Here is a 14,757-nt window from a genome sequence, read left to right on the forward strand (position 1 = left end):
TAGGAGAGAGTGGTGGATGGATTATAGAAATATTTGCACATGCCAGAATAGAGTAGTAAGCAAAGTTTGTGAGGGACAACAAAACAAAAAATGAAAAGCAGGAAATGGCAAGCCTGGCTTAAGTGCTGGATGGATAGTAGCATCATTCACTGCAATGAGGAACCCTGGGAAAGGATCAGGTTTTTGAGGAGAGATCATGAGTTCAACTGGCGACAGGTTGAATGTGAGATGCTATTGTGGATTGAATTGTGTCCTGCCAACTCCAGTTCATTTGCTGAAACAGAAAACTTTTTACTTGGTACCTCACACCTGATGAAACCTCCCTGACAGAGAGGGAGAAGGTAGTAGAGTCAAATAAGCTAGGCCTCAAAAGTGCAGGAGAATTTCTCCTTCTTCTTCCCTTCTTCCCCTCTCTTCCCTCTCCCCCTCTCCTCCTTTCTTCCTTCCTTCCTTTCTTTTTTTTTTTTTACAGAATCTCACTTTGTTGCCCAGGCTGGAGTGCAGTGGTGTGATCTGGGCTCACTGCCACCTCCGCCTCCCGGGTTCAAGTGATCCTCCTGCCTCAGCCTTTTGAGTAGCTGGGATTATAGGCACCCACCACCATGCACAGCTAATTGTAGAGACGGAGTTTCACCATGTTGGCCAGGACGGTCTCAAATTCCTGACCTCAGGTGATCTACCCACCTCGGCCTCCTAAAGGGCTAGGATTACAGGTGTGAGCCACCATGCCTGGCTTCCTTCCTTCCTTCCTTCCTTCCTTCCTTCCTTCCTTCTTTCCTTCCTTTTTTTCTTCCTTCCTTTCTTTCTTCTTTTGAGTTGAAGCACAATGGTCAGAAAGTGGAGTGAAGTGGGCAAAAGAACACCCCGATCTTGGAGTGGATAAGGTATGACATAATAAACACCCAGTCTTCTGAGACTGTAAGGGAGCAGTGTTCTCAGAGAAAGTCCTGGTTTTAATTAAAAGCATGTCTTAATTAAAGAGAGGTCAGGGCATTGCCAGGGGAAAGCTGAAGATACAGAGGAATTGACTGGTTCTGTAAAGCAGTGCCAGGGGCCATAGTAGACAGGTTGAGGACAGTGGAGAGGCCAGGCAGTGGTGCAGGGGCTGGTGTTCAGGAGGTTTAGATGGTTGAAGGATGATGGTGTTGTTCAGAATAGATGGCCAGAGCAGATTATGGTTATAGCACTGATGGAAAAAGTTAATAGGGCTGATGGATTGGTTTTGCAGACAGGCAATAAAGGACCATTAGCCAGATGACTCTGTGGGCATAAACGATGGCAAGCGTCAACACCAAACTCTTTGTGCTGTGAGCATTGGGTGATGGCTGAAAAAGTTGCCAAAATTGAATTTATAAGTGTAAAATGTTCATCCTATGAGACCCTGTAATTCTACTCCTATGAATGTTTGCTAAGAAAATAATTGAGCAGATAAAAAAAGTTACATGTAAAGGAGGATCTTCATGACAGTGTTATAGTCATCACAACTAAAAAATACATTTATTTTGAAATTCTTTTATTCCCTTGACTCTTGAGACAACACACTGCTGCCTCAAAAATCTCTGCTTACCTCCTTGTTTCTTCTTACTTTTGTGAAGAAGAGAATGGATGGCTATTTACAAAACCCGTTTTAGTTTCTTCCCAGACATACAGCTAGATGATATTTTTCAGCTTCCCTTGGAATTAAGTGGCCATGAAATGGAGCTCTGGTCAACAGAATGTTGGCAGGAGTGATGTATTCCTCCCCCAGTTCTGGCCCCCAAAACCTCTCACCTGACCCTCTATCTTCGTTCTTTCCCCATCTAGCAAAGCCACGAGAAGGAAGGAATTGAGGTTCTTAAGTGTCCACGTGGAAGGCTGACTACTAACCAGAAACATCTGTACTAGAGTTATATGAATGGGAAATAAACTTCTATTAGCTAAGCTTCTGAGATTTGGGGGTTTATCTGTTGGAATACTTAGCATTGCTCTAATGAATATACCTTGTTTGCAGTTTCTTAATCTTCCTGCCCCATTCTCTTGGTGTTCTCTGAGTCTCAGACTCCAACATATTTTCACTCCGTATATTCCTTCTGAGTGATTCTATTCATTCCCATGGCTTTATCTCCTATCTTTATGCTGATGACTCATGTTCACTTCTCCCAGCGAAACATCTCTCTACATTCCAGAGCCTGTATTCAGTAGTGTAGCAGGCATCTTCACCTGCTTACTGATTCCTGAGACTTAAAGTATATAATATTTATTACATTATATTTCTTCAACCTTATTTCTCTTCTAGAATCTTAATCTCTGTGAATAGTGCCAACATCCAACCAATTGCCCAGGCAAGAAATCTGCAAGTCAGTCCAGGTTCCAGCCCTCACCTCCACCTCCCACACCCAAAGTCATATTAAATTACCTGTTTAGATATCTCAGATCTCCTCCCTTCTATCTAGTATCACTGTTCCAAGGCAAAGATAACAAGGATAGATTAAAGGAGAGATTCAGACCAAATATATATAAAGTTATATGTCATGTTGCACAGCATGAAAAGGGATTGAACTGTGTGTCCATCACTAGAAGAGGAGGATAAAGACATGGAAAATCTCTGTCCTTTCACATCTAATCTGGTACTTAATTAGACCCTCACTCCATTCTCTCACCCTACATACCCAATTATTCTACCTTAACCTTGGAGAGGAAGAAATCACATTGATCAATGCCTAGATGTGGATCTCAGCCTCAGGGAAGGTCAACAAGGGTAACCTGAGAGATGAATAATGTGGTGAATAGAATATATATATTTTTGAGGAGTCTATGGAAGTCCGAGGAAATATTTTATGGAGCTTTGGGTTAGACTAGATCTAATTCCATCCAATACAGGTACGGAAAAGATCTTGCAGGGGGAGTGTTGTTAAAATGATGTCTTGGCCCATGAAGTCCAAGGCTGCAGATAATGGAGGCAGGTTCACGAACTGGTAGCAGTGGTGGGCTGAAGCATGATTGCCATACCCTAGACCCTACCTTATGTGAGCTTCTGCTGATAACAAGATCCCAGTCTAACAATTTAGTTCCTTTGTCTCTTTCTCATAATCTATAGTTTTTGAACAAAATAAATAGGAAAAAGCATTTGTTAAACTTATTGAAGGTGTCTCTATTTGCAAACTAAAGTGGCAGAATCATGACTTGATTAAAAAACCGAAAACCAAAAAAGAACTATTGACAAAATACCCTAGTCCTGTGCTCATATCCCAGCCACATCTTAACTTGTTGAGATTGTTCATTGCTCTCCCCAGGCAGTAAAGAAAGTTTTCTCCTTCTGGGCATTTTATGATTGGCGTCAGCAGTATATTTTTCTGGGGAATTGATTCTCTCTCTCTCTTTCTCACTTACTTTTTCTTTGTGAGCAGCTCTCTGTGATTATAATTATGCAACTAGGAGATCAGAGGGCTATCACTGGGCAGTGCCTACTGAGCCAGATTGCAGCACCAGCCCTATTTGAGATTTGCCACATGATGGCCAGAGTAGCCTGTCTGCTAAAATAGCAAGGTTGACTTCAGAGACTTTTCTCAAATATTCAGGGGCTATTTAACCTACTTTATACCAACTCTCTACGACTTTCTAGTCTGAAGAGCAGACTCAATAGTATTTTAGCATTCTAAATTCCAAATAAAACCCGAGAAACGCTGTTATACATAGACAAAAACAATTTCAGCTCAGAGAGGAATAAATACAAGTTTTTGCTCCTCCAAACGTTGTCTTGATTAACATTTCCTTTAATTATGGTTTAGAACATGCTAGACTTTCTATTCCTTGTCTTATACTTTCCTTCCTCGCAAAAGATCAATTTTATATGTCTTCTTTTTGTTCCTATAAGACAAAACATCTATCCATCCCTTCTTCCCTCCAATTTCCAGTTTTTTCATGGATGGAACTTTCAACAAACCTAAAAGTTGACTGGAAAACTCTGACATCTCGTTACTCCGTGCTTCAGTGGCTGTTAAATTGATAGTTTCAGAGTGGATATCAAACTATCTACTCTATCACTGTTTTTTAAAAAAGGGAAAAAGATTACAGTCTGTCTAAATCAATGTGACATTTCTCTGACATGTGTGTCTTGATTGCTCTTTTCCTCAGCATATCCATTCCTTCTGAATATCTCCATTTTTCCATGGCTATCTAAGTCAGACGGGGCTTGTCATCTCATAAAAATTGCTCCACCTTTTGCTTAGGTTTCTCTTAATTTTCTGTTTCTCTGTATTTATCCTTCTGTATTTATCACTATAGACCATACTTCAAACCAACATGGGTTGGACTTTTACAAGGCAGACGGCGTCTTGGTTTTTCTCCTCAGTAGAATTTCTATTTGTGGCACATGCATTTCCTTCTTCGCTGAATTCCCAGCAACAGTTCTCAGTAAGGGCAGCTGCTGCTCTGAGCCTCTTCGGATTTTTCTTTCATTCTCTCTTCACATATCGAACTCATTCTGTCTTGAAAGGTTCTCAGTCTCCACTGGCCGGGGGAAGGTGGAACATATCACAAGTTGGCAGAGTTGCAGTGCACTGTGCTTTGAACTTGTAAAATTCTTTTCAAAAGTCAAAATCTTTAAAGGAAAGAAAAGAAGCTTCTGGTACATTTAGACAATGTGAGAACAGGAATGACCTGAGTTTAAAGATAAGGGTTAATGCTGTGATGTCAGTTCTTGGGCATAACTTCTCAGGAAACTTTAGCTTCACTAAAGCTCTCTGATTTTAAATGTCTTTCAAAGCAATCTTTTGGTGTCTGAAAATACAAGAAAATAGAAAGAACAGGATTTATGACTCTTTCAGTAATTTATCCTAAAGCATACAAACATGATATTTTGTTGTACTCCCAGAAGCCTCTCTTTAGAGATAAAATTCAGCATCATGCACTTCTACCATTACCACTGCCCTTCCAATCTGACCAACCATTTGGAAAAATAAAATGTAATGAAGGTGTTCACTGTCTTCCCTTTCAATTAATCTAGGCCTGTTAAGATGCACAGATTGTTAGCACATGCAGCAGTTACTTCACACATATTCCTTGTCCAGCCCTGATTATAGGATCACATTCTGACTGCTTGTGATTTAGCTCAATAACTGGGGAATGTAAATGTCATTCTGCCAAAGATTCACAGAGTGGGTGGTCAGAAACCCCCTCTTTGCCTTAATATGATCATCTGAAAAATAAGCATACAAATAACATCATAATAATCATGGAAAAGAACAGAAATTAAAAAAAAATTACATATGTGATGAGTTGGTTCTAGACATTTGCGTGAAGCAGAGTTTTTTTTATCCCCATCACTCCTGAACACCTATGTTTTGCCCCTTTTGTGCTCATAGAACCTCATTCCTCTACCACCCACCCCTCCCTTCATCCATCTTCTTTGTCAATATGCTTATTCAGTTCTAATTGGGAGAAAATATCTTATTCAGTCAATTGACACTGGGGTTGTATTTCTTAACTTCAGGTTTATGAACCCCTAAAACCGTAGGCGAAATTCTGTGTTTGGGGACCTATGTGCCTTATTCTGTAGAAAGTATTGGTAGCTTTCATTAAGTCTCAAAAGATCCTAGGATCCCTGAATAGTTGAGAACCATCTCAAAAATATTTTCCTTTAGAAGGACTTGCTAATTTAAAGTCATGCACATTTAACAGTGATATTTCAGGAAGTTCAAGGAAGACAGTTTAAGGCACAAGGGAGCTGGGGGAGACTCCAGGACTCCTTTTAGCTACTCCACAATTCTGTATGTTCACTGTTCTTCCGAATCTTTAGCTGGCTTTGTTTAGAACATTTTACTTTTAGCAATTTTGTTTGGTGCATGCCATGAGAAAATGTACCTAGTTATTGCATGCCGAGTCCCTCAAGGACTCAGTGGTGTACACTGGATTTGGGGAGATTGCTGTTCTACTACAAACTTCAAGTTATTTAGGAAGTTGAGGGTTGAAAAGAAGGAAAACATCATTTTTTATTCCATGTATTTGTTCACTTGAGGAAAAGGTATTTTTTCTGAATTACTCGAATTGCTGAAAGTTAATATTTCTTTTTCAAATAAATAAAAGAAAAAAATTGCTATATTTTTTGGATTTTAAAGCTAGTAAGACAATAAAAATGACAGAATCAACCCTTTAAAACTTTTCCCTTCAAGAGTCTGATGTAGAGGATGCATATAAATTAAAGTCCAGAGGCTGAGGCATTTGATGCCCCAGGTGTAGGGAGATTTCATAATTGTGTGATTGTTTTTTTCAAAATGGCTTCTTGCATGGCTACTGTTAAGACAGACTTGCTTGAAAAAATTTTTTCTGAAAGCATATCTTGGTCTCATCCTTAATCATTTGAAGAAGAACACTCGGCTGGATCTTTGTGAAGCTGGAAGGAATCACGATTGCCTCAGGAAGAGGAAGTAGTCAGGTCTGACTTTTAATAAAGAACGGCTGCTTGCCAATACCCAATTCCTCTCTACTTGTTTCAAACCTGCGAGGGTAGTTTGTTAAGGAGTTTGTCCTGAGGCAAATTAATCTGAAGTAAAAATGAATCAGGGGAGGATTGAATTTTGAGTCAAAGATAGGAAATAAATTTTCCCCTGAGTTAATTAGCACACACATTCTAGGAAAAGTAAACTGTATCAAGAATACTGCCCCTCAGACATGAGCTTCTAACTCCTGTCTGGTGACATGAATGCTTCCCCAAATAATGACTGCTTGTCAGAGAGATGGCCTTCCCTACTTGGCTTTCATACTTATCCTTAGTTTATAGACAGGTCTCACAAAAGCTTTCGCTGTGATTTATTATTTTTAAAAATGCTTGTCTCTTCATAAATGACCCAAAAAAAGGGGATTCAGGAGAAATGGAGAATTCTGTCATATGCTTTATAGACATTCCAGGCAAGCCTGGAACAACATCCCATTTAAATAACCACTCTAAGGATCCATCACGCTGAGCTGAGACATGCCTCAGCAACCTCTCTTCGTTTCAAAACCAAGCTGTCGGATAAAGAACAGGGAGAAGAGGGGTCTGTAGTCAGCTCATACCTGGGAACTTCTTTGAAAGGAGGATGCTGGAAAGAGAGTTGAACGGAGCAGGCTGTGACAGAGGAGTTGAATTTGATCTCTGCTGCTACTCAGAAGCATATGGTTTCCACCCACAGGAAAAATCTGCTTTTCTTCTGGCTGCCACACTAATGCAGGCATGAAGGGAAAAGACTTTGCTATCAAATACATCTCCAGGGTTGGCATCTGTGATTAAAGTTTTCTGTTTGCCCTGCATCCCTCCTCCAGGTGGTTTTAAAAAATTGCTAAAAGTTGTCCCTGTTTTTGCTTAGATAGTGGGAATGTAGGTGTTTGTTGTTAGCGGTTTATAACATACCCATTGGTGGGACCAACGCCCTAACTTCATTTAGTCTCTTACCCTGTTATTAGGCTAGTGAAATAATTAAAGGACAGGCCCAGACCTTGGAGCTTCATAGAGCAGTTTCTTTTGGCTATTACTACTTGCAAAACATCTGGTTAGGTTGACCATGAATAAGGCAATCCTTGGCTTCCAGTGTTATTTACTGTGGGGTAGAGATCTTATACTAGGGACTAGTTGTAAATACTGCATTCTCCATTTTATAGGTGGGGGATGTGGAGGCTGTGTTACTAGAACACAAATATAAGAAGACACACAATGACTCTTGGCTGTAGTTGATTGTGGATTTTGTAGTGTGGCAATGGAAGAAAATATAATGGAGGGCTTCAGGGCAATAGAAGGAAACCTCTCAGCTGGTGCTCAGAATAGAATTCTCTCTTTCCTTTCCAAAAGCCAGAGAGGCTTAAGACCCCCTCCTACAGCATGGACACAAGAGAGGAGTTGGCATTTGTAGCAGGCACATTTCCTATTGAACTTTTAGAGCAAGGATCATGAGCCTGACTTCCTAGCACGTGTGTGAATCCCTTCATTAACGTAATGCACATATTTAATGTTCTGTTTATTTATTTATAAGAGACATGGTCTCACTCTGTCATACAGGCTGTAATGCAGTGGTATAGTCATAGCTCACTGGAGCCTCGAACTCCTAGGCTCAAGCAATTCTCCCTCCTCAGCCTTCCGAGTAGCTAGGATTACGGGCATACCCAGCTAATTATTTTACTTATCAAGACAAGGTCTCGTTATGTTGCCCAGCCTAATCTTGAACTTCTGGCCTCAAGCAATCCTCCTGCCTCAGCTTCTTAAAATGTTGGGATTACAGGTGTGAGCCACCATACCCAGTCATAGCTAATCTTTTAGAAATGCAGTTGATTTAGTCAGATCTTGAATCAATTGCCCAGAGAAGTGAGAGACCAAGAATTGTTCGCTGCCATCTGCATCAATACAAGGAAGAGACCTGTCCCCTGAAAAACATGGGAAGCCTATGAGCTCTGGATGCAGAAAAGCATGTGAAAGTGGTACAGTATGGGATCTGCAAAGGACTGCAGGCAGCTCTCATCTGGGAACTGCAAAACCTACTGGAAAGTAAAGTGAACACTTTTTCTCGCCTGTGAATTTACTTGACTAGGGAATTCACAGTGCACCTCAGGAAGATTGCCCCAGATTTATATTATAGTTAGATTTGCGAGGTACTTTCAATCTGTTTGTACATTTAGTAAACTCTATGTGGTTCTGTCTAGACTTTTATTAACTTTCTTAGTTGCCTCTTTAAGTTTCCAAGTTAACAACTTAGTTATTAAGGAGAAGCATCTGCATTAGTTGCACTAATTCCCAAACTGATGTTCAAATTAAAAAATGTGTAGATTGGACCAGGTAAGTCATACCTTACACAGATGGGAGGTAGAACGAGTCCTGAATTTATGATCATTTGGCATGAAGTGAAGAATCAGCACTTTATTTTATTTACTGAAATATTGCAGAGAGTCAAATTCTAAATATATCTTCCATCACTGTTGACAACAGTCTTCTAACACTTTTGTCTGTCTCAAATCTTGCCCCATCGTGGCCACAGTGATCTTGCCAATCTCTTTGCGTGGCTCCTGCTGTCATTTCCAGCCACATTTCCCTTGGGTCTCTAACCCTGGCACTCTACGGTCCATCAATCCTGAAGTGCTTGGAGTTTTCCCAACATGCTCTCTTGTGCTTTGTTTCTTTGCGGATGCTTGTCTCTCTGCCTGGAATTCTCTCCTTTTTGGCTGGTGGTCACTTGGCAAGCACCTCCTGATCTTAAAGACAAAGCTCAAGCATTTCCCTCTCTCTGTAGACTTTCTAGGCACATGTGGCTGCTCCGTATACATTTGCTGAATGAACAAGTAAATGAGTGCATAAAACGATGAGAGTAAACAAATGAATGTCTGGCTGTTATTGCTCTTCTTTACTTAGAAAGATTCTACAGAATTCCCAAAGATAGTGCTGCCAGTGTAAATGTTATGATAAATTTGTAATTTTTGAGTCAAATGCTGTAAGGGTTGGGGGGAAATGTGGCACTTACTGAGGCCAACTTTGACAAACTGCTTTTCTCATTCTGCTTCAGAATGACTTTAAGATCAATTTCTTCATCCTCTCCAATATCACTATCAGCATCTAACATCTAACCTTTACAAAATCAAAAATGATGAAAACTAAATAATTCAACGTGAAGAGAGCTCGCCAGAAGACAAATGGACTATGTGATATATTTTTGGTTGTGGGGATGTAATTTGTCCCAATAATTAAGTATCTGTGTTCATGAATAGGCTCTAAAACCTCTGAAGACCAGACCTTCAAAGATAAAGTCAAAGGTACTGGTCTTATTTACTAGGTGAAGAATATATCCCCTTGCCATTTCTTTTTTCTTCTCTTAAAGATGTCCAGTTACTGAAACTTTAGCATTTTTAACTACAGGGGTGCATGTATCATTGAGTAGGGAAACACCGGTATACTGAAGAAATATGGTGGAGGGAGGAAGTAGGTGAGCTCATCTGTGATAAGGGAAAATGCACTAAGACACAGAATGTGCAGTGTGAGCTGATTTTGGGTCCTCGTCCTCTTCCACTTGCCCTTTACTTTAGTGTGGATGCCACTAGGATAGGACACAGTGGTTTGTTTGCAAGGATGTTCCATAAAGTCAAATTGAGATCTCCACTCCTCACGTGCTCACATGATATTTCATTAGGGATTATCTTGCTTAATATAGCATGCACCCTGGGTGGGGATGGGAGAAAGGTGGGGCCCCCAGAATTCAGGATATTTGCTACAAACTAATTTTAACATCATCTAAGTAACATCATCTATCACTATCATCTAAATAAAGCATCTAAATAAATGTGCGAATAAACATTGTCTCTGTTCAGGGGTCTCAGAATATATGCATTATACTACCCTGTTAGGTCCTATACTACTCTGAAAGTCCATGACCTTCTCTGGTCCTATGGGATGCTGTGAGCTCATCATCCTCTGCTCAGAGTGAGTAAGACAGGGAACATGCTGAGTCCAGGGCACAGGAAGGCATCCTTCTTGCTGGGCAGGGCCAAGCCAGGCTGCTCCTGAGGGGCCATCCTTAGCGGACCTTGAGAGAACAACCTAGTGCAGCCTCTAGCCCTTGGGGCTGGGCGAGGGATAGTGCTCTTTTCAGGGAAGAGTAGACAGTCTATGGATGACTATTCCATTTCCACCTGGCTCTTGGCAACTCATACAAGCTCCCAGTGGAGGGCTTTTGCTAAGGTGTCTGTTGATCTTGCCTGTATGGCTCTTTAGATCTTGCCCTTTCCCCCAGAAAGTCAAGTCTCTCTTTCTCTTTTCCTTCTCCTCTCCAGCCCAGCTGGAAGAGTCTAGTTTTGGTGCATGGTATTATATGTCTTTTTTAAAAAAATAATTATTTTATTTTATTTTTCCATAGGTTATTGGAGTACAGGTGGTATTTGTTTACGTGAGTAAGTTCTTTAGTGGCAATTTGTGAGATTTTCATGCACCCATCACCCATGTATACACTGCACCATATTTGTAGTATTTTATCCCTTGGTCCTCTCTCACTCTTCCCCCTAAGTCCCCAAAGTCCATTGTATCATTCTTATGCCTTTGCATCCTCATAGCTTAACTCCCACATAACAGAGAGAAAATACGATGTTTGGTTTTCCATTCTTGAGTTACATCGCTTAGAATAATCGTCTCCAATCTTATCCAGGTCACTGCAAATGCTGTTATTTCATTCCTTTTTATGGCTGTGCAGTAATTCCATTATATATACGTACCACAGTTTCTTTATCCACTTGTTCATTGATGGGCATTTGTGTTGGCTCCACAATTTTGCAATTGTGAATTGTGCTGCTATAAACATGTGTGCAAGTATCTTTTTCAAATAATCCCTTATTTTCTTCTGGGTAGATACCCAGTAGTGGGATTGCTGGATCAAATGGTAGTTCTACTTTTAGTTTTTTAAGGAATCTCCACATTGTTTTCCATAGCAGTTGTACTAGTTTACATTTCCACCAGCAATGTAGAAGTGTTCCCTGTCCACTGCATCCACGCCAACATCTACTGTTTTTTTGATTTTTTGATTATGGCCGTTCTTGCAGGAGTAAGGTAATATCACATTGTGGATTTCACTTGCATTTCCCTGATCATTAGTGATGCTGAGCATTTTTTCATGTGTTTGTTGGCCATTTGTATGTCTTCTTTTGAAAATTGTGGGTTTATGTCTTCAGCCCACTTTTTGATGGGATTGTTTGTTTGTTTGTTTTTTCTTACTGATTTGTTTGACTTTGTTGTAAATTCTGGATATTAGTCCTTTGTCAGATGTATGGATTGTGAAGATTATCTCCCACTCTGTGGGTTGTCTGTGTACTCTACTGACTGTTCATTGTGCTGTGGAAAATCTATTTAGTTTAATTAGGTCCCAGTTATTTATCTTTGTTTTTATTGCATTTGCTTTTGGGTTCTTGGTCATGAAATCCTTGCCTAAGCCAATGTCTAGAAAAGTTTTTCCAATGTTATCTTCTAGAATTTTCATAGTTTCAGGTCTTAGTTTTAAGTCCTTAATGGATCTTGAGTTGATTTTTATATAAGGTGAGAGATGAGGATACAGTTTCATTCTCCTATCTGTGGCTAGCCAATTATCCCAGCACCACTTGTTGAAAAGGGTGTCATTTCCTCACTTCATGTTTTTGTTTGCTTTGTCGAAGATCAATTGGCTGTATTTGGAGTTATTTCTGGGTTCTCTATTCTATTCCATTGGTCTATATGTTTGTTTGTTTCCAGTAGTATGCTGTTTTGTTGACTATGGCCTTACAGTATAGTTTGAAATCAGTAGTGTGATGCCTCCTGATTTGTTCTTTTTGCTTAGTCTTGCTTTGGCTAAGCAGGCTCTTTTTCAGTTCCATATGAATTTTAGAATTGTTTTTTCTAATTCTGTGAAGAATGATGGTGATATTCTCATGGGGGTTGCACTGAATTTGTTGATTGCTTTTGGCAGTATAGCCATTTTCATAATATTGATTCTTCCCATCCATGAGCATGGGATGTGTTTCCATTTGTTTGTGTCATCTATAATTTCTTTCAGCAGTGTTTTGTAGTTCTCCTTGCAGAGGTCTTTTTCTTCCTTGGTTAGGGATATTCCTAAGAATTTTATATTTTTGCAGCTATTGTAAAATGGGTTGAGTTCTTTATTTGATTCTCTGCTTGTTCGCTCTTGGAGTATAGAAGAGCTACTGGTTTGTGTACATATCTTGTATCTGGAAATTTTGCTAACTTCTTTTATCAGTTCTAGGAGCTTTCTGGAGGAATCCTTAGGGTTTTCAAGGTAAACAATCATTTTGTCAGTGAACAGTGACAGTTTGACTTCCTCTTTACCAATTTAGATGCCATTTTTTTCTTTCTCTTGTCTGATTGCTCTGGCTAGGACTTCCAGTACTATGTTGAAGAGGAGTGGTGAGAGTAAGAATCCTTGTCTTGTTTCAGTTGTCAGCAAGAATACTTTCAACTTTTCCCCATTCAGTATTATGTTCTCTGTGGGTTTGTAATAGATGGCTTTTATCACATGAAGGTATGTCTCTTGTATGCCAGTTTTGCTTAAGGTTTCAATCATAAAGGAATGCTGGATTTTGTCCAGTGCTTTTTCTGCTTCTATTGAGATGATCATGTGATTTTTTTGTTTTTAATTCTGTTTATGTGTGTATCACATTTATTGACTTGCATTTGTTAAATCATCCCTGCATCCCCAGTATGAAACCCACTTGATCATGGTGGATTATCTTTTTGATATGTTGTTGGATTCAGTTAGCTAGTATTTTGTTAAGGATTTTAGCATCAGTGTTCATCAAGAATATTGGTCTATAGTTTTCTTTTTTTGTTATGTCCTTTCCTGATTTTGATATTAGGGTGATGCTGGGTTTATAAAATGAATTAGAGAGGGCTCCTTTTTTCTCTATCTTGTGGAATAGTGTCAAAAGGATGGGTACCAATTCTTCTTTGAATATCTGGTAGAATTCTGGTAGAATCCATCTGGTCCTGGACCATTTTTGTTGGTAATTTTAAAATTACCATTTCAATCTCACTGCTTGTTATTTGTTTGCTAAGATATCTAAATCTTCCTGATTTAGGATAGGAGGGTTGTATTTTTCCAGGAATTTATCCATCTCTTCTAGGCTGTTTAGTTTATGTGGGTAAAGGTGTTCATAGTAGCCTTGAATGATCTTTTGTATTTCAGTGGTGTCAGTTGTAATATCTCCTGTTTCATTTCTTAGTAAGGTTATTCGGATTTTCTCTCTTCTTTTCTTGATTAACCTCGCTAATGGCCTATCAATTTTATTTATCTTTTCAAAGAACCAGCATTTTGTTTCATTTATCTTTTGTATTTTGTTTGTTTTAATTTCATTTAGTTCTGCTCCAATATTGGTTATTTCCTTTCTTCTGTTGGGTTTGGTTTTGTTTCTCTAGTTCCTTGAGGTAACCTTAGATTGTTTGTGCTCTTTCAGAGTTTTTGATGTAGGTGTTTAGGGTTATGAACTTTCCTCTTAGCACTGCCTTTGCTGTATCCTAGAGGTTTTCATAGGTTGTGTCACTACTGTCATTCAGTTCGAATAATTTTTTAATTTTCACCTTGATTTCATTTTTTGACCCAATACTCATTCAGGAGCTGGTTATTTAATTTCCATGTATCTGCATGGTTTCAAAAGTTCCTTTTGGAGCTGATTTCCAGTTTTCTTCCACTGTGATCTGAAAGAGTACTGATATAATTTCGGTTTTCTTAAATTTATTGAGGCTTGTTTTATGGCCTATCATATGGCTCTATCTTAGAGAAAGTTCCATGTGATGTTGAATAGAATGTGTATTCTGGGGTTGTTGGATGAAATATTCTGTATATATCGGTCAAGTCCATTTGTTCCAAGGAATAGTTTAAAACCATTGCTTCTTTGTTGACTTTTTGTCTTAATGACCTGTCTAGTGCTGTTAGTGGAATATTGAATTCCCCACTGTTATTGGGTTGCTGTCTATCTCATTTTTGAGGTCTATTAGTAATTGTATTATAAATTTGGGAGCTCCAGTGTTAGGTGCATATACATTTAGGATTGTGATATTTTCCTGTTGGACAAGGCCTTTTACTATTATATACTGTCCCTCTTTGTCTCTTTTAACTACTGTTAATTTAAAGTTTGTTTTGTGTGATATAAGAATAGCTACCCTTGCTCACTTTTGGTGTCGATTTGCATGAAATGCCTTTTTCCACCCCTTTACTTTAAGTTTATGTGAGTCCTTATGTGTTAGGTGGGTCTCCTGAACACAGCAGATGGTTGGTGAGTTCTTATCCATTCTGC

Source organism: Rhinopithecus bieti, unplaced genomic scaffold, assembly GCF_001698545.2.
Source record: "Rhinopithecus bieti isolate Rb0 unplaced genomic scaffold, ASM169854v2 scaffold_33070, whole genome shotgun sequence".
Taxonomy (NCBI): Eukaryota; Metazoa; Chordata; class Mammalia; order Primates; family Cercopithecidae; genus Rhinopithecus; species Rhinopithecus bieti.